Source organism: Triturus cristatus, chromosome 10, assembly GCF_964204655.1.
Source record: "Triturus cristatus chromosome 10, aTriCri1.1, whole genome shotgun sequence".
NCBI classification, from domain to species: domain Eukaryota; kingdom Metazoa; phylum Chordata; class Amphibia; order Caudata; family Salamandridae; genus Triturus; species Triturus cristatus.
The window spans coordinates 1,027,415,033-1,027,439,707 of record NC_140593.1 but is presented as its reverse complement, the minus strand read 5'-3'; the positions used below and the strand labels follow the sequence as shown (position 1 = coordinate 1,027,439,707).

The 24,675-nt window shown below is 46.3% G+C and overlaps 1 protein-coding gene across 1 annotated transcript in view; it reads right to left on the bottom strand.

Annotated features, from left to right (window-relative positions):
• LOC146796473 (retinol dehydrogenase 16-like) overlaps positions 1-24,235 on the bottom strand; it is a 255,129-nt gene extending 230,894 nt beyond the window's left edge. The window contains exon 1 of the mRNA XM_085629075.1: positions 24,086-24,235. The gene's annotated coding sequence lies outside the window, so the exon portion shown is untranslated. The remainder of the gene's footprint in view (positions 1-24,085) is intronic.
• Positions 24,236-24,675: the final 440 nt, after the last annotated feature.

Below are 24,675 nucleotides of genomic sequence, written 5' to 3'. Positions count from 1 at the left end.
TGGAGGTGGCGTGAAGTGGCGACATGCGCCAATGGTGAGCTGGAGGCTGTGGCGATATCCTGCGGCCGCGGCGGAGCTGGATCGTCTCTGAGGCCTGTGGGCGGTGCTGAAGCCGCGGCCTCATGTGCTGCTCCACTGACGGACTCCGGCGTGGCTCAGCAATTGCGGAGAGGGCGGCCCCCGCTGGTGTTACGAGGTGGGACGCCTGGTTGGCGGGCGCATCGGCGGGGCGGCCTATCCCCCCCCCTAGATCGGCGGTTGATCGGACCGCGGGGCCGGGAGCCGGGGCCCAGAGCGACGTTTTGCTGTGGTGGCGCCATCCCGATCGCCTTGGAGGAGGAGTTCCTGGGACCCGGATCTGGCTTGGCGGTGTCGGCGGCTGGTGGCGGCCCGCTCGGCTGGGGGCCTATCGCCTTGGACACACTTGAGGCGGGCCTGGCGCGTGGCTCCTAGGTCGAGGAGGCAGACGCGCACATCATGGCCGGTGAGTGGACCTACATTCCTCCGCGTGAGGCCCCCGTTGGCTTCTGGTCTTTACGGAGGAGCATTCCCTAATATCGGCAGCCAACTCGGGCTGCGGGGAGGATCCGAACGCCGTGGGGTGAGTGGTGGCGTCCCCCGAGTGAAGTCGACAGTTTCGGAATCCTTGCCCCCTCATCGTCTCCAGCTCTGTGTGGGGTTCGGCGGTACTGTCGGACCGCGTGGGTGTACGGCGTGGCGACTGGGATTGGTTGGGCCTTCGGGGTCTATCAGAAGGCCTAGAGGTGTATCCTGCTCGTCCCCTGGGCTCGGTGGAGGTGCCATCGAGGGTCCAGACCTATGAGACCCTGCGCTACTGGGAATCGGTGGGGCCCGATACGACGCCTTGGTGGAGCACGCATCACATGAGGGCTAGTGATGGAGCGCTGACTGTCACCTGCTGGATTGCGTGGAGCGGTGCCGCGGAGCGTGCGGGGCCTGGTGACCCACGGCGGGGGTGCCTGGACGGCTGCTTCGGCAGTGGGATCGTGCTCTGCGGACCGTCGTTGGCCGGGGCGGTCGCCCGGGTATCACCTGCGGGGCCCCGCCGGAGTGCGCCGAGATAGAGCCTGCCAGCTGGAAGTAAGATCGCCGCAATATACCTGGTCCACCATGACGAGGGACAAACATGGTGGGGGGCCCTCCAAGCAAAGCACACTGGACAAGTTCGCTGGTCCCGGAGGCCCGGCGGTGGCGGCTGGTGGATCACAGGGCGCTGTCCCAGATAATGCTGCCCTCATGGCGGCGATCACACAGTCTAGAGAGAGACCTCGACGCCAAGATAGGTGCGGTGGGTTCTGATGTCATGTTGATATGCCAAGACCTGCGGAACGCGGTGGCACGCATCACCGAGACTGAATCGCGTATCTCCGGCGTGGAGGATGTGGTGACGACCCTGCAGTAGCGGGTTACATCTTTAGAGACTGCTCAGCGGGGCTTGGAGTCTAGGGTGGAGGATGCGGAGGGTAGGGCTCGCTGCAACAACCTTTGCTTTGTTGTTTTTCCGGAGGGGTGCGAGTCTGGAAGTATGGAGAGATTCATCGCCCAGTGGCTGGAGGGATGGCTTCCCCCCGACTCCCTCTCTAAATGTTTTGTTGTGGAACGAGCGCACAGAGCCCTGATGCAGAAACCTCCCCCAGGGGCTCGGCCGCGGCCAGTGATCGCGAAACTGCTCAACTATCATGTCAGGGACGTGATTCTGAAACTGGCTAGGGCCCAGGACTCTTTGCGATACAATAATGCGCGCATCCTGATATTCCCGGACTATACTAAGTGGACCCTGCAACAGCGGCAGTCGTTTCTTGCGGCTAAGGCCCGCCTGCGGGAACTTAAACTTCCCTATGCGCTGCTCTACCCGGCCCAGCTGAGGGTGGTTTATCGCTCACGCACGTACTTTTTTGATTCCCCGGAGGAGGTCTTCCGTTGGACGGACGAGACGGTGCGGCTGCGCCCCCACTCCCCGCCAGGGAAAGACTCGGACTCCTCCTCGGGTGATGTGGTCCGGAGGGCGCCTGGTGGCCGGGGGAGGGGGTCTCGTCGCTCCAGGTCCAGAAGGCGGTCCAGATCTGGAAATGCGCCATCGCTGAAAGAATCGTCTGTAGAACAAGTGGCGCCAGCTGACTGATCAATGTTTTTATGTGTGTGTACGCATTCTGGAGAACTGCTTGTAGGGGGCAGAGGAGCTCAACCAGGGCCAGTATTCCTGTCAGGCATCTCAGACGGGGATAGGGCTGAGGGACAATGGACTGTAGTTTGGGGATCCATTGGCGGGTGAGGGGTGGTTCCCCCTGTTGGGGCATGCCTGCTCTGCCTGCCGCGACAGGTACTTCATTGTTTTCGAGGTACAGGGTGGGGGGGTTGGTTGGGTTGTTAAGGGGAACTGTTGTTGTTGTTTTCCATCGCACTGTCCACTTGCAGGTAGGGATCGCGCTGTGTGTCATGTCCTGGGCCACTAGGCCCTCCACGGCTGGGATGTCCGGGTATGGCTGCCAAAGGGGGTAGATCCGTGGATTCCCTGGGGTCCTTGCGTATTCTAAGTTGGAATGTCAGGGGAGCGTTAGACAAGATTAAGCGTGGCGCTATCCAGAAGCAGGCTAAATGTGCCAATGCTGAAATCCTGATGCTCCAAGAGACACATCTTATGGGGACTAAGGCTCTCTGTTTTCAGCGCTTCGGCTTTACCCAGGTATTTCATGCGGGCTTTGTGCGAGGTTCAAGGGGGGTAGCGGTCTTGATTCACAGACGAGTCCCCTATATCCACATAAAAACGTGGAGTGATGCGCAGGGCAGATATATTTTCCTGCAGGGTACGTTGAGGGGTGAATCCATGATTTTGGGTAGCGTCTATGCCCCGCCGCCATTGTCCTGGGGTTTTGTGGAGAAACTTGTGACTGTGTTGACGGATGTCCCAAAGGGCCAAGCTGTGATTGGTGGGGACTGGAATGTTGTGATGGATGTTGCTGTGGACAGGTGGAGGCCTGACGGGGCCTCGTTGGTGCGCAGCCCCACCAGGCTGTCTTCCCTCGTGCTAGGGCAGAATTGGGATGATCCGTGGCGTCGGATGCATGGTGCAACTCCGGGGTTCACTTACCTCTCGGCGGTTCACGACTCCTTTTCTCGTATCGATTACATTTTCGTGTCTCAGGAGGTAGCTAGCAGGGTGGCGGAGGCTGATATTCTTCCCCGAGGGTTGTCTGATCACTCGCCTGTATCTATTACACTACGTGCTGGTCTTGCGCGGGGACCTTTCCGGTGGCGCCTTTCTACATGGAACCTTCAAAGGGCAGAATACAGGGAGCACATGGGCGAAGCCATAGATCATTGCCTGTCGCAAAATATAGGTACGGTTTCGGCGGCAGTTACCTTGTGGGAAGCGATGAAGCCCACACTGCGGGGGGTTGACATCTCCTATTGTGTGGCGGCTCGTAGGGCCCACAGGGAATCTCTTGTTCGGGCAGAAGCAAAGGTATTGGACCTAGAAGCACGCAGCGGAGACGAGGGAGGAGGGAGGCTGGTCCGCCGCCAGTTAGTGATGGCGCAACAGGAATATTCGTCCCTGTTGCTCGAAGAGGCCAGACAGGCGTGGCTGGCGACCCGTAGCAGGATATACCAGTGGGGAGACAAGTCGAGTAAGCTTCTGCACAGATTGTGTCAGGGGGCGACGGGCTCCCTGGTCCTCCCGGGGGTGGTCGGTCCTGACGGTCGGCCGATGTCAGATCCGTCGGTTATTGCAGAAAGCTTTGCGGTCTACTATGCAGGTCTCTACGCTCCCCAAGAGTGTCTATCAGCGGAGGCTATTGCCCGATTTCTGGACGATCTCCCGCCCAGGACTCTGGCGGATGAGGTACGCGTTGATCTGGATCGCCCATTCTCGGCAGATGAGTTGAATTCGGCTCTTCAGGAGCTTCTGCCCGGCAAAGCGCCGGGTCCTAATGGCTTCCCAAATGAATTATTCAGACGATATTTCCGGCAGCTGGGTCCCCATTATTGCAGGGTGGTGGAGGAGGCGAGGGAGGCCGGCCGCTTGCCCAGAGATTGGAGACATGCGGAGGTGGTGGTCTTTCACAAGCCTGGCAGGCCCCCGGAGCATCATGCCTCTTACCGTCCCATTTCTCTTCTCAACGTAGAGGCTAAAATTCTGGCCAAGGCGCTGGCTAACCGTCTCCGTCCCCACATTTCGACTATTGTCCATCCGGATCAGGCGGGGGTTTATGCCTCAGCGGGCGACCCGTCACAATATTCGCAGAGCCCATGCGGCGATAGCGGCGGCTGAGAGTTTGGGGGTGCGAGCGGCTCTATTGCTTGCTGACATGGATCGGGCTTTCGATTCATTGAGCTGGGAGTACTTATTCGCCCTCCTATGCTGGCTGAATCTGGGGCCCCGTTTTCTCTCCTACTTGATGCTACTATATACGGACATAACAGCGTCAGTACGTGTGGCGGGCTCGGTCTCCTCGTTTTTTTCCATTGGTCGGGGCACCAGGCAGGGGTGCCCCCTGTCGCCCTATCTGTTCGCTTTAGCAATGGAGCCCCTAGCTGCATGGGTTCGTATTGATGCGCAGGTGTCCGGCCAAACGGATTGTCGGATCGCATTGTCCTCTACGCGGACGATGTACTATTCTTTCTTACTCAATTGGATAGGACCGGCCTGTGGTTGCTGCGCATTATGCAGGTGTTTGGGGAGACCACGGGGTTATATATGAATGAGCGCAAATCTACGTTGTGGTTCCTGGGGGGAGGGGCCGACCCGGGGGCTTGGGCTTCCGCTGTGTGGGTGACGCGTGGAGGGCTGAAGTACTTGGGGGTGTTTTTATCGGACGCGAGGCTGGTCTCCTGGGAAAGGAACCTGGTGCCGGTGTGCAACAGGGTGCGTGAGGAACTTCAGGTTTGGTCTCGCATATGGCTTGCTATATCAGCTGCAAAATCATCCGTATAGCATCCCCTCGGGTTGGTTCCGCCCGGTTGACGCGGCCCTGGGCCGGTTTCTTTTGGGGCGGGGGTGTTGTTCGGGTGGCTCTCCGCACCTGCTTTAAATCCACGTACTGTGGGGGGCTTGCGACCTCAGACATTCTCTCGTACTATATGGCCTCCCATTTGTTAGTTCTTAACGAATGGTGGTATGGCGACAGATCGGACCCAGCATATGCCTTGGAGCGCCGGTTGATGGGAGACCACTCACTACACACGCTTCTCTATTCTGCGCCTCTGCGGCGTTCCTTGCCGACTGTGACATAGTTAGTGTTTCGGGTCTGGAGACAGGCGTTGCGGAGGATGGGCTGGTGGAATCGCCTGACGGGTGAGACGCCGCTTTGGCAAAATGGGCGTCTGCCGCAGTTAGCGGCTTTGCCGGGCTTTCAGGACTGGGATGCGATTGGGATCTCTACCCTGGGCGATGTCATGCGGGGACATATCCTGAAGTCGTTTCAGGACCTGCAAAAGGAGTTTCATATGCCGCGTACACAATTTTTAAAATATCTGAGGTTCCGGCATGCTCTCTCTCCTAGTTTGGTGGGTCTGGAGGATTAGGCTGACTTTAGTCCGGTGGAGGCGAAAGTCTTCATGGGGGATCTGCAGGACCATAAGGTGTCGAGGATCTACCAGTCTCTAGTAACGCACTGCTCCCCATCATTGCAGCGTCTCCGCGCGACATGGGAGGAGGTCGTGGGTACGCTTGAGGAGGAGGATTGGGTGGAGGCGTTGGCTTCCCCACGTGGAGCGGCCATTGCGGTAAGCCTTCGCCTAATTCAGTTTAAATATCTGCATAGAGTGTACTTTACTAGGGTCAAACTGTATAGGGCGGGTCTGGTGGCGTCCCCGAATTGCCTTCGCTGTCTGCGCGAGGAGGGGACTTTACTACATACCATATGGGAATGTACTGCGTTGTCTAGGTTCTGGCGGGGTGTGCTGAAATGCCTCTCAGAGGTCCTGGGCTGGGATCTCCCTCGGTCTTCTAAATTAGTACTCCTGCATGTCATGGAGGATATAGGGGGCAATGTTTACAAGCGCCATTTGATGCTCCTGGGTTTTACCATTGCAAAGCGTGACATTACGAGGGCTTGGAAGGTGACGGCCACACCCTCCGTTTCGGTGTGGAAAGCAGGATTGGATTTCTGCATGGGTCTAGAGGCCCCCCATCTTTCTAGCACGAGGTTGCCCGCACAAGCACTATAAAATCTGGAAGCGCTGGGCGGATTACAGGGGATTGGATTTGGAACCCCCCCCAGAATAGAATCCATGTGTCTTGCTGTATCTTCCCCGTTTGTCTGGGGGTGGCATGCAACACACGAGTGTTGGTGACAGGATGTAGGTGGGGCATGTCTCATGGCGAGAGTATAGCTGCGGTTTGGATCATACCTGCGGATGGTGTTGGACTGGGTGTGCGATGGGGTTTGGGGTGGTGGAGGGGGTTTGGGGGGGGCTTGTTCAATGGGGTTGTATTTTATATGCATGGCCCTTATGTATTCCACTTTTGTTATTCTATGGTAAAATGGTCAAAATCAAGATGTGGTACATTGATGCTACGGATGTCTCTGGGGTACAGAGCTCCGCTGATTGTACAATTGACTAATACAATTTGTTCCCAGAAAAAAAAAAATGTGCTGTGTCCATGTTGCATTTTGTGCTGTTTCCTGTCGTGGGCACTAGGCCTACCCACACATCTGAGGTATCATTTTTATTGGAAGACTTTCGGGAATGTGAGGTCGGTGGAATTTTGTGGATCTACACAGATCCCAGAACTTTCCATCACAGAAATGTGAGGAAAATTAGTTTTTTTTTTCCAAAATTGAGGTTTGCAAGGGATTCTGGGTAACAAAACCGACTGAGAGCCACAAAAGCCACCCCATCCTGGATTCCCCTGGGTGTCTAGTTTTCACAAATGTATAGGTTTGCAAGGTTTCCATAGGTGCCGGCAGAGCTAGGGTTCAAAATCTACAGCTAGGCCCTTTGCAAAAAAAGGGTCCGTTTTCACTGTAAACATGTGGTGTGTCCATGTTGCATTTTGTGCCGTTTCCTGTCACGGGCACTAGGCCTACCCACACAAGTGAGGTATCATTTTCATCGGAAGACTTTTGGAAATACTGGGTAGGTATAATTTTGTGGATCTACGCAGCTTAAAGAACTTTTCATCACAGACATGTAAGGAAAATGTGTTTTTTTGACAAAGTTTGAGGTTTGCAAGGGATTCTGGGTAACAGACCTGGTGAGAGCCAGACAAATCACCCCATCCTGGATTCCCCTGGGTGTCTAGTTTAAAAATAAATATAGGTTTGCTAGGTTTCTCTCTGTGACAGCAGAGCTAGGGTTCAAAATCTACAGCTAGGCACTTTGGAAGAACGGGTGAGTTTTCACTGTAAAAATGTGGTGTTTCCAAGTTGCATTTTGGACCGTTCCCTGTCACGGGCACTAGGCCTACCTACACAAGTGAAGTACCTTTTGTATCGGGAGACTTAGGGGAACACAGAATTGTACAGCAACTGTTATTACCTATTGACTTTTGATGCATTTCTGCCTTCCAAATGAAAGATAAGGTGTAAAAAAGAAATCAGTTTGAAAAATGGGTACCCACAATTTCAGAGATGTGCAAATAGCTACTGTTTCTAAACTCTATATTTTGTTCCCATTTCAGAAATACATAGGTGTCTTTCATACCGATTTTTCACTGTTTATATTTTCCCAAATGAATTGCTATATACCCGGTACACAATTAAAAATCATTGCAAGACGCTGCTCAGTTATTGGCTCCGGGTTCATCGGATTCTTGGTGAACATACAAGTCCTATATATCCCCACAACCAGAAGGCTCCAGCAGTGGATGTAACCATATATTGGTTTAAAAAATCTGTCATACTTAGAAGAAGTTACAGGTGAAAACATTGGCACAAATGGCTGTCTTTTTCAACTCATTTTCAATTTTTCCTATTTTCAACTGTTAGTTTTTGTTTAAAAAAACCTTGAAGGATCTACACAAATGACCCTTTGCTGAATTCAGAATTGTGTCTACTTTTTTAAATGTATAGCTTTCCAGGGTCCATTATTGCTTTCATACCCATTTCTACCATTAACTGGAAGGAGCTGGAAAGCACAAAAAATAGCAAAAATGGGCTATGTCCCAGTAAAATGCCAAAACTGTGTAAAACAATTTGGTTTTCTGACAAAAGTCAGTCTGGCCCTGAAAGCTGGGAGGATGGTGATTTCAGCACCACAAACCCTATGTTGATACCATTTGCAGGGAAAAAAACAGACACTTTCATTTTCAGTTCGTTTTTCAAATTTTATCTAAAAAAACATAATTTGGCTGTATTTTGGCTAATTTCTGGATCCCCTCCAAAGGAATCAACAAACCCTGGGTATCTTTAGAATCCCAATGATGTTGGAAGAAAAGGACACAAATTTGGCATGGATACCTTATGTGGTAAAAAAGTTACAGGGGCCTAAGCACAAACAACCCCAAATAGTCCAAAAAAGGCTTAGCACGGGGAGAAGGCCTAGCAGCAAAAGGGCTAAAACCCATAACTCACCCCTCTAGCAGGCCTTTAACTCCTGAGGGCAGGGTGCTTGGTTCTAAGTGAGAGGGTGCCACTGCATGAGCAGGACACCCCTGCAGCCTACAGACTCCATTCTCCCGGGTTGTCAGTGAGGCAGCTATTTACGACATGGAGAGTGGCATCTATAAAGGAAGACACCGCATGATGACCAACTCTAAAACGGCTGACCACAACCCTATCGTGTTTGGTATCAAACATCTTGGAATCATACCCCCACACCAGTAGCCAGTGTGGGAGGTATGATTCCACCCCTCAGAACCGAGCTTCGTGGGGTCCCTGGTGTTCCCGGTACTAGCCTTCTCGACCCAGACAGGACAAAATGGTTGCTGCCAACCAGAGACACATTTCTGCCCTCCTGCTGCTAAGCCAATCTCGAACAGGGGAAGGCAGAACAATAGGCATCCTGTCACAGGGAGTTGTGACCACCTCAAAGGCAGGATTTAGTGTATTAGGTCTGGGTGGGGGCACTTGCAATTACCTGAAAGTCTACTTGAGGGGCACATTTGGTCTCCTTGTGCATAGTCCAGTTCAAACCAGTCCTGGGAGCCGTTGGCTCCTGCTCTGGCACGAAACTGGACAAAGGACATGGAGTAACCCTGAGAGGGTCCCTTGAATTTGTCCAACCCTCTCCCGTGGGTACTTAAGGGCTTACCTGGCGTAGGACCCTAGATTCAATGTGGGCAAGATTCTGAACAAGAAACCACTGAACTTCGACTGTCTGGACACTCTGAACTTCGCTGGACTTCTTTTGGGTCTGACTTCATCTCCCTCTCAGTCTGAAGCATCGCCTGTGCCCGTGCACCCAACAGGCTCTGTGCAGGACCTGTGGAGCATCAAGGAAAACCAAAGGCATCCCCTTTGGGGTGAAGGAGTCAATCCCCTGCATTCGCAGTCACCACAATGCAACTGATCGGCCTGCTGATACTGAGCTCCTGCGGACTCTGAAGGTTGCAGCAACACAGGAGATGGCTTCCATGTTCCCTGAGGCCTGAGCTTCCCTCTCACGAAGTTTGAGGTCAGAATCCATCGTGGGGACTGCTATACCTGCAACCCTGTGCACAGCGTACTTTTGCAAGTGCATATGCTTGTTGGCGTTACCCGAACAAGTGCATTGGGCTACGAATAGCCCCAACCTCTGGCACCATTTACTACAGAGAACTTTGACCTCTTCACACTTAGTGCTCTGCAAGCTGTCGTTTTGTGAAATTGCTGGAGGTCCTCTTGCGACTCCTGTGCCTCCAGTCTGTGAGTCTACTTGAGGGTCAACTCTGCTTTATTTGGGATCCCCTGGTTGTTCCAGGCCTGCCCTGACTCCCCTTGCGGTGGTGATTCCCCGGGTCCTTGCTGGGCCAGACCGTAACCTTCCTTGACCTTCTTTGTGGGTTGCCGCTGCCAAGGCTTGCTGGTGCTCCCGCCGGACACTGACACCTCAGCACTCGGCATCCTTCATGGGACAGGTCGTATCCAGTTCCTGGTCATCCTCGACATCTCCTGGTCCCCGTGGCTGCAGAGTCAAGGTCTCCATCATCACAACTGCAGCACCCCGACTCTGGTGGGCATTTGTCTACCGAGGCCCTGGTCACTCCTGAGTGACACAGACTCTGTCCCTTCTGCTTTCAGGTTCCTCCCATCACGAATCCACCTGTGGGTTCCACTGGACACTTTTCTTCTTACCAGTATTTCTTTGAAGTCTCCCATTGAGATAGATGACGATTTCCGACACCACTTCAGCACTTCGGCTTCCCTGGGATAGGTAACTCTGGTACTTCAGTATCCACAGGTGGGGAGGCTCTCCAACCTTATATTATACAAAGGGTTTCTTCGTAATCCCCTAGGAAGGGTCCTTAAACACTAAAACTTCAACCGCGACTTTCCCATTGAATTGTGCGGAGCAAGCGATCGTGTGCCCACACTGCACCCGTCCTCCATGGGGTCCCTACTTACTCACCTTGGGTGGTTCCTTGGGGTCCCAGCGATTCTACATCCTCCAGACTCTGTCTTGACTCGAGTCATGGTTATTATACCACTTTTTTAGTATATTGTTTGGTCCCCCCTGGGGCCCACTGTGTATTATTGCTTCTTATGATTGTTTCTGTGCTACAGTATTGTGTACTTTGTGATTATCTCCGTGTAAGAGACACTGTGATGTGCTAGATAGTGTTATATTAATGAATACAGATTTTTATATAACTACTGTGTGGTTTTCCTTTCATTTAACCAATACAATAAGGTTGCATTCTGTTAAAACAAGCTGCTTAACATTCCTTCAAGACTAAGCCTGAATGCTGCTCTCCATAGCTACCACTTGGATAGCTTTCTAAGGTTATCTTTGACCTCTTAAATCACCATAGGGGTTGTTTGGACAGGTGCAAGGTTCCATCTTTAATTAGTAGACAGCATATACTAGGTCATGAAAAGCCATGCTACATGTCCTTGTAAGTATGGGGCAGCAGGTTGCTCCACCGTTGCATCACAAAAGTGATGCACCTGCTGCTATAAGAGGCTTGTAATTAAGCCCCATTGAGTCCAATATTTACTATTCAAGTGCCTGTGTTGTTAGCTTCTCTTAGTCCAATGCTTCACAATGATGGATATTGCAGATGTACATTTCAAGTAATGTGCGTAAAGTGCACATTCAGCAGTGACATTTGCTCACTACATACCTCTCCTATATTAAATATTGATGTCCTAAATTTTTTTATTCATTTCCACAAATTCTATGTGCATCATAATGTTCTTTCAAGTCATAACTCAATTTGGGCATTCCCTCAACATAGTGCTCACCTTCTACCTTTTGGCTGCCTCGTTGTACACATTCAAAATTTCTTAAGCTGCTTCCCAATTTATCATTGTTTGACACTTCGGCATGTCCTGTTAGGTAATCTACCTCCAGCCCTTCCATTGTCCCTTCATACCTTCTTTCATCAACTTTGTTTTTGCTTCCATTCATCCAATCTTACTTTGCCTACATTCATTTCTGTGCCCTTCCACCCATCACTCAGTCCCATGTTAAATCTGATTGGTCTTCTTTCCAAAGTACTCAGTCTAATTTGATTGGTAATCACATACAATCATAATTGCACTAAGATGTGTATTACCTAAACCCTTTCCAAAATGTGAGACTTTACATCCCTCACACTCCTATTATCAAAGCCTGACCTATGTTGCATGTGCACTCAAGGACTATCCTGCTTCAATTACCTTACCTTTCACACTCGTCTTCAGTCTGTCATCATTATGTCCTGCTGTTGCCATGGCTTTGTAACTAACAAACAGTTATCCATCAAGTGTTCATAATTCCGGTTTTGTGGGTCACAGTTCCTAAACCCTCTGATTCACAATTATAGACTAATATAAAATGTTGTCACTGTCGTTAAGTCCCTTTGCCCTTACAATGCCAGTCCTGCCACATGTGTCACCTAAGATTGGGATGTCAAACACATCTGTCACAATCTCCCATACTCAATCATGTATAGCGTATGCCACCCTATGCCTAGATGTTGGTCATGTTGTCATTCAATAAGACATTGTGGCCACAACAACCAGTCTCATGAGATGAGGTATTATCATCTAGCATAATGCTATGGTGGAGGACATGGCAATTGTCCCACTACCTGATCATGTGAAGAAATAATGTTTAGTGTTTAAAATACCACTAGATAATCAGTAAGGCAAACCATTAGAAATAACATCAGACACATTGCAAAGAGCAACGTAGTCTTCCATGGACAGTTAGTTATCCTGCAGCACTCAAGATATTGTGAGACTGCAAACCTCAACATACCCCTCCAATATATTGCATCCAGTTCACTGTGTTCAAGTGGTGTGCCACCCTCCAGAATCACAACTGAGGATACAGACGCATAGGGTTCATCCTCATAAACACCATGAATAGTTCCTGTAACCTGTATCACATAATGGAAGAGGGAGTAACTCAGCTTACATTTTAGGGTTTGTGAGATATACATTACATAACCTAATTTCAGGTCCACACTGAAAAATAACACGTCCACATTGCACCAATGGTTTCAGCTCAGTCATGCAAACTAGTCATTGATAAATTATGTTTTAGCATGAACAACATGGATGTTGTGTATGTCAGACGAAAGCACATACCAACACTTTAATCTGCATTCATGTTAGCTCAGCCCTCTACACAATCATCAATGTACAGTGGCACACCAAACATCATGATGAACCATGTGCACATCCATTGTCCCAGACATTTATGTAAGCACAATTCATATGGAACAGCTACAGTTAGGCAATGAGACAGCTATTCATCCCTGTTGTGAACAGAAGGCGTCCCCATGGCTAAGAGGAGTGATGACATTACACACTTCTATGAGTAAGCAAATGATTCACAGACACTAGTTCTACAATAGTCCTGTTAGACAAATAAATAGCAGTCAATGTAAACAAACAGAAAATATTTTAGAGAAAGTTCATCATCCTAGCTCTCATCCAAGGGACCAGACTGTGCAGCAAGTATGCGTCACATTGCATACACACAACACATCTCCCATCACAACTAATAACTACGTCTACAAGGGCATTTTGTGTGTGTCACAGTAGTAAACACCACTACAGGTGCCAGCGCAAACAGACAATGAATGGCTAACAAACACTGGCAAAGATATGGTATACACTTGCGCCAAGGTTTCTTGCCTTGCAGTGTATACAGTATACTTGTTCCATTGTCAATGTTGAACCTACATACACACATAATAAAGAATGTATGGTCTTCAAAAAATGGCCACGTATTACTAACATGTGAAGATCAAAACTCACAGGGTCAAAAACATCTGCTTTTATGTCCATGCCTGACACATTGTAACTTTTACATTCTGACATTTTATTCTAAAAACATTTTTGCACTAATAAATGTAACTCCTACAGCCATTGTCATGTGGCATGTGAGCGTAAGGATGATGAGTGACACATTTGTGTAAGGGTACCCATACATCCTGACAATTACACTATGAAGGTATTACAGAGGACCAGACCAATGGCATTTTAGTGATGTGTTTGCTGTAAACTATAGGCAAGTTAATGGCATAGATGTAGTTAATTTTTTCATACCACACCATGTGGAAGATGAACGTAGAGTGCTGTACACTGGGCACAAAGTATAAAAATGTAATCCCCTAACATATCATGATAAAAGACTCATGTACCCTTTCTCCATTTTCTTTTACAGATGACCGAAGCTATGCACTATTGCCAAGGGTGGTATTACCCATCAAAGCGACACACACACAGGCACAGAGAGACTACAATGTGTCACTGGGCTGCAAAAGGTCCATAGTACAAAGGACATTTGGAGTCCTCACATCAAGGTTTCGGTGCCTGGACATTTCAGGTGGAAGGCTCCTTTATAGCCCAGCCATGGTCTGCACGATTATATACTTGTTTGTTGCATATTACACAACATTTGTGTAAGGATAAATACACCTCTGTCTGAAGACCAAGAAGAGATGGAAAATCATGAGGATGGGCAAAAAGAAGAAGTGGATCAGAGCAAACCTTCCACTTTTTTATAACACACATCTCAAAATTTTAATCCAAAAAATCTCTCTTTGGATTAAAAGATTGGAAACCCAGGATCCAAAAGGGATCAACGATAAAGTAGACCTAGGCTGCTTTGTGTAATGTACTATATGTTCAGGCAGTGAGGCATTCAACAAATTTTGAGATGTGTGTTATACAAAACAGCACAGATTTCCATAGTTCAATGTTCATTTTAAACACAAATTTCCATTGACGGTTGTCATGTCATTGTAAAATGGAGTAATGTGCATAATATTATGGGTTTTTACAGTCTTCCATACCCATTATTCGTTCACTGATTTTTTTTCTTTTTTCTCTTTTTTCACTTTATTGTTACTGTTGTCCAGCACCAGCGCTTTTATTCGTTCACTTATCCTTTCACTCCATTTTTCTACTTTATCACCGTTGTCCAATACTAGCGCTTTTTGGTTTTGTGGTTTTCGTGAAAAGGGAAACTACCTGATAATAATCATTTTATATGTAAGAGAAATCAAGGGTGTTTATTCAGGTTTTGGGCATTTAAGTTAGTAGTTTTTACACCATCGTACTATTCCAAGATGGCCCCTATAAGTGTAACTTTCAGTAGTCCTTCTTCTGTTGTATATCGCTTTTGAGTTCTTAACACGCACTCTTGGTGTGTTGTGGATGAACCATCTTCGAGATTGAGCGATGTCGGGTTGAGACGCGCCGGACTGGAATACCATACTAGAAGCATTTTCTCTGTATTTGAAGGCAAAAAAGAGTCATGTTTTTGATGCATAGTTTTGAATCAGGTTCAGCGTTAAGGTGGTCATGGAGTTCTTTCGTTTGTTTCAGATTTTTAAGTTGAGGCAATTGTGCAACGTTTCATTAGTATGCCGCTTTTATGCAAGAAGCTTGGTGAGACGAGTTTTTGTTTTTTTGTTTCTTTGTACTTTCAGCGTGCGTCACTTGGCTTCTTTTGGTTACTGTGAGGTTTCTACCTAGATCACGGGCACTGGGTGTTAGCGCGAAAAGGTGTCGGTCTATCTTTCACTTTCCTCGTGTTCATGAGTGGTTTCTCGTTCTTATTTCTACTCCGTCACTGAGGTCTGATTCTTCATTTGAAAAACCAGTCACAACTCAGCAATCTGTTTTTTTTTTAAAAAACATTGTGTGGTCACACATCACCTGTTGATTTATTAATAATAAGAATTGAATTGTAAAAAAAAAATGTAATGTCCCCTGCGCATTATATGGAGATACAGCATTAAAATACTGTTTTGTTTGTATGATTTACAGATTTGTATCCCCTGAGGAAGGGCCGATGGGGCCCGAAATGCATTGGGCATGCTATTAGAATCGCATTACAAGAAATGGAATTCATGGACATTATGTACTGATGTAAAGATATTATGCCTCAAGAAAATATCTTTGATTACAACGGATTAAAATCTACAATATGAAGCAATCATCATATACTGCTTGTGTTGTATGAAGTTTAATGTCATGAATGTTCTGACTTTTATGATTTAATAATGTTTTTATATCATGGTTTGCAATGATATAGCAATAGCTACAAGGATACAGTGCGCAGAGGTCAAGTTGAAACACTTGATATAATTATTTTTTTTTTGATTAATGACTTGTTTAGGCAGCATGTCAGCCTTTGCAGCACGCCACATTTAAAAGAGACACATAAAAAAGCATATAAGAGTTTAACTAGGAGTGCTCCTCTTTTCAATTAATAATTTTGGACAAGCCTCAAATTTCAGACAGTTGGGCTGAACTGTCCTTGTCCACACCTATGTCACAACCAGTTACTGTATTTGAGTGGTGTGGCATGGATACCATGGACCATGCGGCGTTAAGCCACGTTGAGTGTCTTTGCACAAACCAGTGTAAATGTGCACGTCATTGCCTCCACCTAAGCAAATACTCCAATGAAAATCTGTAGTCAACATTTGCATTGTATGCATTATTATGAATCCTAAATGCAAGTTGTGCATGCTTGTTGTACAAGTTAGTGTGTGCCGCAAGGCTATTACAGTGGTAAACACCTTACAGCAATATGTAATGGAACAGCCTCATATATAGTCATACTTACAACCTATGATAATAAGCATGACTACCACTGAAGCATGCATTAACTAACAAACATTAGAATATGTGGAAATTCATAAATGTTAGGAAGGAGTGCATGTTGACAGCTCAGAATTTCTTATATCAAAACGTATCAGTATAAATAAGTCATTCAAACACAACACAGATCACATGCCATAGCCATTGGGTGCTTAGCGGCAATTTATTTGAAGATTTTCACATAAGCATTAATTCTATGGAAAACACTCACAAAGTACCTATACTGACAATGGAAAATTCCTACTAACCCTTAGCGACAAAAAATTCAGGCTGACAAATAATTGTCTGTAAACGGCCAGGAAGTGATGGCAGCATTCATCCTGTTTCATGGAGGAGTGCTGTACACTTACTATTTTACTTTTGATCACACTGTTAGTGCCTATTGAGATTTGTGGAGGTTTTCGGAGGTGTCTGCTGATTTTGTGGTGTTAGAGAGTAGTTTGGTAGCTAGTCTGCTGTCCCTACTGTTCCTGTCCAGTCCTGTGTCGCTGACTTACCGTGTTTTTTTGCGTTTTAGTGATTATCTTATCGGGTGTTTGTCTATGGGGTATATTTGTTATATATATGTACAATTGTTGGTTATTTAATTGGGTTTTTGTAAAAATAGGGGGATAGTTGTATTGTGGGAGATGTTGGGTGATGGTAAGGATGTCAGGTTGTCAGAGGAGGCATTAGGGGCTTTCCTCTGGCTGGTCAGATTTTTCTTGCCAAGGTGCATGGAGAGTGGAAGACGTGTAATGCAGGGGATTGACATCAATGTACAAAAGTTGAGGTGGGAGCCATCCGCCACCACATGCTGCGGATATTCGGAGTTGACAGGACCGTCCACCAATGGAAACACAGATGGCAGGATTGCATTGGCCGTGAAGGAGACCTTTTAGATGACCTGGGATCATTGTTGGCAGGCAAAGTGGTAAGTACATGACAAAAGTTGTCTGATATCCCAATGTATGTTCTATGGTAGTAACTGTAGTCAGTGAAACAAGGTAATGTACGCAACAGGACGATGCCATAGACTTTATAAAAAAAGAACCTGCTTAGCTCCAACGCAGGCATTCTAGCACCATTGTGTAAGTGGGCCTGTGTTGAAGGGAATGATTGTTTATGTGCAGGAATGTGTTCCTTACTGCACATAAACAATCCTAAATGGTGTTGAAACACTTCTATGTGTGCCACTTAATGTAGCATACATAGAATTAGCCCAACATGATTCTTTTATGATCTTTGTTTATGTGCAGGAAGGGACACCTTCTTGCACATAAGCAATCAATGGTGTTTGCTCTTTCTATGTGTGCTGCACAACGCAGCACACATGAAAAGAGCCAAACAGGATGGTACTAATCGTCTGATCTCATTGCACAAGTGTAAAACTAGGTTTTCACTGTTCTTAATCTAGGCACTGGCCCATAGATACGCCACCCTTGTGAATATGGGCCAACGTAAAATACAATGGGTGTTGTTGTGAAACGCCCACCACAACAACCATTGCCCACACCTTTCATGCTAATTATAGTATGAAAGGGTGCCTTATTCACAAGGCAGTGTTAAGCCATGTCAAGTGGCTTAACGCAGCCTTGTGAATAAGGCGAAGCCCCTATTGATATCATATCATGAAAAGTGACATTGTGGAGGCAATAGGGCCTTGAGAATATGTACCTCAAATTGTACTCACAATAAAATCATGTATTGTTGCAAGATTGTCTCGTAGTCCACAAGCCTGCATTGGTCATGTGTTGTGTATCAGACAGTCAATTCACATTGCTTCATGTAGGCAACATAAACCGGGACATGAATGTAATAGTTTACAATTTGTATGTAGATGACTTCAATATTGAACAAGACATGTTACACCTCATGACTGGTAAATACACTTTTTTTTATTGTGTCACAGCCGGAAGACCATTATTCATTCAGGGTGACATTGATGCCTTCAGGGACCCACACTCCCCTGGTGAGTGCCTTACTCCATGTATCTTTCTTTCCAAATAAAAATTGATTCTGATGAATGCTCTGGTATGTTGTTGAACACAGTCTGGGTGTGCATGACAAGGATATCACCTTTTCCACGATGAGGCAACATCATGAAATATTTTGTGCCATAATTATGATGAAGTGAAGGAGCACAGCATTAGCCTTCTTGGCTTTACGCTGTGCATCTCCAGTTTGGAAATGCACTCCTGCACCATAAAATACGGCTCATTTCAGTGTTTTGCCCTGTGCTGGTGCATATTTCACTGCCTCTCGATAACGTAGGCACTCTTGCACCATTGTGCAAGTGTGCCTGCGTTGATGCTAGGCAGCAAAAGATGGCACTGTTGTCTTGGAAAACTTCTGGGTGCCCCTTAATATGGCACGTTTCTTGCACCAATGCATTTCCCACATGTTGAAGCAGATTGTCAACCAATTGTATATGACACCACCCTACACCAGTCTTCTCAAAGGGTGCCCACATACATTCTTTTTATTTGATATTCCGTCCTACGGTATCCATTGGGTCCATCCTTCCAATTTGCAATTGATACTGTGACCTGTTAGTGGTTCTAGAATTGTGAAATAAAAGGGAGGGGCCCTACTATCCAAGGGACAGGGTGTCCACTATAGTAATAGTAAAAAAAAGTTTTCCCTTGGAGTAACTCACCAACTGTCATTAGCTTTCAACCATCTGCCATACAGACTTCTTCTCTCAGATGCAAACTCTCGCTAACCCCACATATAATTATAAACATACACAATTTTTATTCAAATAACATCGATATCGATCACTAGTTAAAAAGAACACATTTTTTTTTGTTTTTAAAAAACAAATAAACAATTCGCAATTCATAAAAACATTTCATATCATAAATTCACGGAGACAATAACAAGTGACATATTAAAAATCATAAAAAATCTAATTAATTTGATAGAATCTATGCTATAGTCGTATCACATGGAGTATCTTTAGACTCACTGGTTCCTCGAATTTAACACCCCAGAAGCGTCGACGCGTTTCGGTGTGCAAACAGCTTACGCACCAGCTTCATCAGGACTTTATAGTGATTGTCTCGTTATCAGTTGAACTAGACATTGCGGAGGTGTTGACCCACCTACAGGACATTAAGGGTGCCCTGGGGCTCCCTTTCTGAGCCACACCTGCTTGGACATTGCCCTTTGTACAGTCCCCTAATACTTCACTTTTATCTTGTTTATATATGTATGGTATTATGTAGTGTTAAGTGTAGGTTTAGAGTAGGTTTAGTTTAGTATTAGGTGTAGGTATGGTTTTACATTATTTTTTAGATTTACGTAGTGTTTTGGGTTATGTTTCCTTTTCCTTAGGGTGGGGGGTTAATGTTTTTCTACTTGTTTAATAATTTTCTTTAAAAAATAAACTAAAAAAATATATTTGTTTGGGAAATATGTTTAGTTAGTGTATGTTTATGTTAAGTTGTCTTTGTCCCGTCTCCAGATGTGCCTAAAGGGGATAGGTGGGTTGATGTTTATATATGTTGTTATGTGTATAGGTTAAGCTAAGTTTTTTAGGTTAGTGTTTATTATAATTAGCATAAGTTAGAATAGTGTAGCTCAGGACAGTTTTTTACATGTAGTTTTAGGTTCAATACTAGAATTTTTAAAATAAATGCATAGTGTTTATTGATTTGTTTTGTGAATGATGTTTAATGAGAATCAAAGAAATTTTGAGTACTGATTTCCTTAGAAGGACCGCCAGAGGCCAGAGTGCCCACCTGACTCCTGATTCCTGTTGGCAGCTGGCTGGGGTAGGACTGGGTCCCCCAGCATTCCATCTGTGGCGCGGGAGGCGGCGCTAGCCTTTCCGGAACCGGAAAGGCTTCTCCCTGCACTCCCACAGCAATTGCCTGCCCAGGACAAGGGCAGGCCCATCTGCACCGGGCAGTGGCCGTACGAGGCTGGGCCGGGTCCCCTCCCTAGATCTCTGTTTCCTTGGGATTATCTTGGACCCTGGACTCAGCCAAGTTTTTGAAGATAGAAGACCGGGTAGGTTTGTGCTTATTTTTTCAACCCTTTTTAGCACCTAGAAATTAAATCATACAGCATGGGCAAGCATAAATTAGCCCAGGTATTTGGGAATGGGGCTTAAAGCCAGTAGCCTCCACCAAAGTAATTACCAGATATTTAACCAATGCTATGGGTTTATTGAACAACGAGATTACCAACCCAGAGGAGAGACTGGCTGCAACCAAATCTGCCCTACACAATGCAATGGACAAAACCACTGAGGAAAATATCTTACTCGAACCAATGATCCCACCCAAAAAATAAACATTTGCAGCACCATGTGTTTATAATGATCCCCTCCTGATTAGCGAAGATCCCCCATAAGCAAGCTATCCTCCCCTCCAGCAAAGAAATGTTGTCAGCCAGCAAACCCATCAGACTCATCAGCCTCAAACCTTAAAAAGGGGAGGACTACTTCAGGGGGGTACGGAAACACCACCACCACCAAGGTGCCCAGTGCCATCCATAAAGAAAAGAAGTTAAACTCCACCAAAACAACAGACTTGACATTAAAGAAGCTACACAGTAGATTGATAATACTGGAGGACTCGTTAAAGAAGGAACTAGATGTTATTAAACTTGAAATATCCAAATTAGAGATAGCCATTAAAGAAGTGCTTGCCCTAATCAAAAATGCAAACTGGGGACATTGCTCCAAAGAAAGTGGCGCAAATTGACCCACCAGTAGCCACTACATCTCGCGTTGACCCTATATATTCACTTTCAGAACCCACCAAAAGTAATCCCTCCACAAATTTAGAGACACATGTAAACACGACTCTGCACCTTCCACTGAAAGGAATGCCATATGTAATCATTCTGAGAAATGTCCCTAAATGAATGCCCTGTGTAACAGAAACATGGACTGAACTTAAAAACAAGGTGAGACACTGGCTGGCCAAACAGTTTTGGAGTACAAACTCTCTTTTCCCAGAAGTAATACTGGTCAGAAGAGTTAATTGTCTAGGGCCCTCCAGGAATTTGGTCAAGGCGATTGTATCGTTGTGAACTTTCGATCCCATAAGATGGTAAAAACTTTACTCTTTGGTTTGAGTTGTAGACTATGTTTTGAGAATGCTAGAGGGAACATTTTAGCTGGACCCCTTTGGCTTTTTTTATAGACCATAAATGTATTCTGATAGGGGTAGTACTCCCGCCCAAATAGCGTATCAGTGAATCAGATCACTTCCCAACAGCAAATGAAATCGAACCACAGACCATCAATAACAGTCCCAACTACAAATAGGTTCTCCCCCCTCTCCAACTACGATGAAAAGGATTGACAACCGGGTGGGGAGGGGAGGAAGGGTAGTAACCCAATTGATACATTCAATGCAGATTGCGCATCACAGAAGATAGGGGTATACTGACCTATACAAAAATGAAAGCAGTAACCTCAAAATTAAGACTTTGAATGTTGCAGGAGTAAACAATAAACTAGTGAACCTAGAGTGTCTGGAGACAATCAGTCAAACTCACCTAGTCTGCCTACAAGAGACATGGGCAACAGATTACTTTCTCGTGGAGGGTTTTACTTTGCTCCTAACCTGAGCAACCCCCTCAGAGGGATGGTGGGCAAAGGGGGCCTGGCCTTTTTAATATCTATATCCACATCACTACAATTAATAAGATCCTATGCATCTTCCCCCTACTTTTAACTCTTCCAAATGGAAAATGACTTTTATAACAACGTTTTCGGCAAAACTAGAGTTAATGTTATTAAGGATTTAAGTAGGGAAACTAAATAATTTATAAATCATATTAAGGATGAATATATACTAATATGGCTAGGAGATTTGAATATAAGCCAATGCAATAGGATGGTATCTAAAAACTGCGGATATATAAAAACCAATGGGGAATAAATGCTGCACTTTACGCACAATCCATATGGAGAGGCAATACATGAAATTATTTTCAAATATAACATGGAATTACTAGAACACCCTAAAGGGCAAGGACTACCACAAGAACCCACGTACTATGGGAATGGCCGAAGCTCCTTTATTGACCACATTCTGGTCACCGAAAATGGGCATTGATTAATAGACTCCTTTGATATTACCCCAAGCGTTTTCAGCGACCACTCCCTTTTTACAGTGGCCTTTCACATAAATATTTTACAACCAAATGCCTTACAAACCACAAACCAAACTGAAACGCAGGGCAGAAACGGCATCAGCCTAAAATGGGCAAACATAAATGGTACTGCCTTTACAGGGAGAATCATGGCAGAAAATCTCAGTGATTTTAACATATGTACGGATTTTAGGTCTCCACGGTCGTGTATCATGGCAGCCTTTTGTAAAACAATGGCAGAAATATCAGAGAAACTAAGATACACCATAAGAAGCAAAGGAAATAAAAGGCGGGATGGTTCGATAAGGATTGTTCCCAGTCCAACAGAAAAGTGAGAAAAGCATTATGGGATACCCTGAGAGATAGGGATAATTTTAGCAGGTTAAGAGCTACGTATAAATCTGCCCTGGATAAAAGGAAAAGAGAGATGAAAGATAAGATCTGGGATGATCTATAACAGGCTGCAGAGTTAAATGAGAATATCCTTTTCCGGAAGACAATAAATCAGCCCTTTTTGAAAGATATAGAGGATCCTAGGGTAGAGGTATTTGTACAACAGGGGGACTGCATAGAACATTTAGGCACTATTTTTATTCCTGACAGTCGCTCTAAAGAGCTACCCACCTCAACTGTATATTCTATTCATCCTCCCATCAATAAATTTACAAGAGGTCATTAATGCCCTAAATAAAGCTGCTAACGGAAAGGCTCCAGGCCCAATGGGGTCCCAGTAAATACCTTTAAGACACATGCCACCTTATGGGTCCCTTTGCTAACACAAGTGTGTAACGCAACAGTTAAAGGTTTCCTCCCTATTACTTGGACAGAAAGCACAATTGTCCCAATTATCAAAAAGGGACACAGAGGGGACACATAATGCTACCGCCCACTATCTCTCCTGGACTCCCGTGCTAAGCTAATGGGTAGGATCCTCGTGGACAGACTTGAACAGTGGATAGAAGAGAAACATATCCTCACTGATACCCAGTAAGGGTTCAGGAGGGATGTTGGCACGATAGAACAATGTGTTAACTTACATCTGCTTATTATTAAATATACAGTCGCAAAAGAGGTGCATGTCTACTTATGCTTTGTAGTGAGCTCAATCTGGTAAACCATAACAACCTATGGAAAATCCTCGTGGACATGTTTGCCCGATGGGTATCATTAGTTATCTGTCTCAATTGTATTCCCATCTGACTGCACGGGTACGTTATGGACTGAAAGTGGAATGTACCAAAAGTTTTAAGGTTGCCCGGGGGATTCGACAGGGGTGCGTCCTTGCCCCTCTGTTCTTTTCACTCTATATAAATGGGGTGGACGAGATGTTATAGAAAGTGAAGGCCGACGCCCCCATTGTTTGATCCTATCCAGTTCCAATCCTACTATATGCAGACGATGCTGTCCTACTATCTAGAACAGCAAACAGGTTGCAGCTCCTAATTGATAACTTTGTTACCTTCATGGAAATTAAAGATATGAAAATAAATCTAGAAAAAACAGTTATCATGGTGAGTGGAAAAGGAAGGGCAAAAAAGAGGATACACGATATTAGAGGAGAGAGACTAGCCGAGACCAAACTGTTTTTAGATTTAGGAGTCCAAATTACTGCATCAGGGCGCTGTGAAAGCCAAATCAATACCTCCAAAATGAAATTCCTGAGAGCCACAGAATCCGTCTTTAGATTTGTGAGTAGGGGGCGTAGCCTGGTCAAGTGCCAAGATAGCAGCTTAACCTAGAAGCTCCGGAGCAGCCTGCATTAAATGCTGCCTTACCTCTTCCAATCGGTGCGGTGATCGGCACCGACGGACCGACCCAATCCACAGCGGCCCGCTGCTCTCCGGAACAATCTGTGCCCTTCAGCGCCGATGTGCGCAGAGCTATCACCGAAGCAGAGCCCCTCACCGGCTGCGGCCTGACGTGGCCCTTGGAGGCCGCACAATGTCAGACGTCACGGACCAGCCTGAGGGCGGAGCTGCAGCCGTAACGATCCGTGCATAATAAATCGAAGCCAGAGAGGGGGGAATGTCGGACAGGATTGCAGTGTGGTGAACACCTGGGCCCCCCGCGTGCCTCAACGGGTCTGAGGTACACAGTGGTGAGTCCCCCCCTCCAGCTGCCCTGCTTCACCATCTCCCTTAACCATTCACTTGCCACGAACGCCGGCACAATCACCAGAGTGGGGAGTGGCTGCTGGCAGGCCCTGGGACCGCAGATTGCTGAGGACCACCAGGCCGAATACCACACCCTATGAAGGCCTCATTTCCCATTGCGGTCAAATATGGGCACGAGAATGTATACAATGCCAAATTGCTGAGCAGCGTTGTGGTTCTGAGGACCATTCGGGTCTTTCTCATATAAAGGA